The sequence below is a fragment of the Octopus bimaculoides genome, chromosome 2 (assembly GCF_001194135.2).
Source record: "Octopus bimaculoides isolate UCB-OBI-ISO-001 chromosome 2, ASM119413v2, whole genome shotgun sequence".
Lineage (NCBI taxonomy): Eukaryota > Metazoa > Mollusca > Cephalopoda > Octopoda > Octopodidae > Octopus > Octopus bimaculoides.
Window position 1 is genome coordinate 152276290 of NC_068982.1, and position 770 is coordinate 152277059.

The following is a 770-nucleotide window of genomic DNA, read 5'->3' on the forward strand; positions in this document are numbered from 1 at the left end:
CCCGCACGAAAACGGCCACGCTCGAAATGGTGTCTTTTATGTGCCACCCGCACAAGAGCCAGTCCAGGGGCACTGGCAACGATCTCGCTCGAAAAACCTCATGTGTCACCCGCACAAGAGCCAGCCCAGGGGCACCGGCAACAATCCCGCTTGGAAGATTTCATGTGTCGCCCGCACATGAGCCAATCCAGGGGCACTGGCAACGATCCCGCTCGAAAGACTTCATGTGTCGTCCGCACATTATCTTTTTCAGAAAGGAAATTAATGCATTTTGGAATTTTATAGCCAATAATTTTTATCAACTAATTTCTTTCTATAGAACATAGCATTTAGGTAAACTGTAATATGTTAGATATTGCAACCATTAAGAACATCATCCTAGGCAGATTAACTAAATCAAACAAGAGTACTTCTTGAACACATTATTTGTTCATGTACAAACTTTGTTTTTCTAAGTATTTATATACTACAGCAGGAAAATTTGAGTAAATATCTGAAACTTATGATGTTAATATTGTTAATTAAAATAAACTTGTTTTGTTACATTACTTTCAGTTTGAGTCTTTCTTATAACAAATACAGGACGAACCATAAGGGTATTATTTCAAATCATGGATGCAAGCTTGGCTGTGGGGTGAAGTTCATTTCATAACTGTCACTTTCAGGTTCAATGCTACTGAGTGTCAGCTTTAGGGGTGTCTCTTAGGATTGATTGATTACTAGCTTACTGATCTAAACTAAAGACAAAATATCTATTTATGATGACCCCC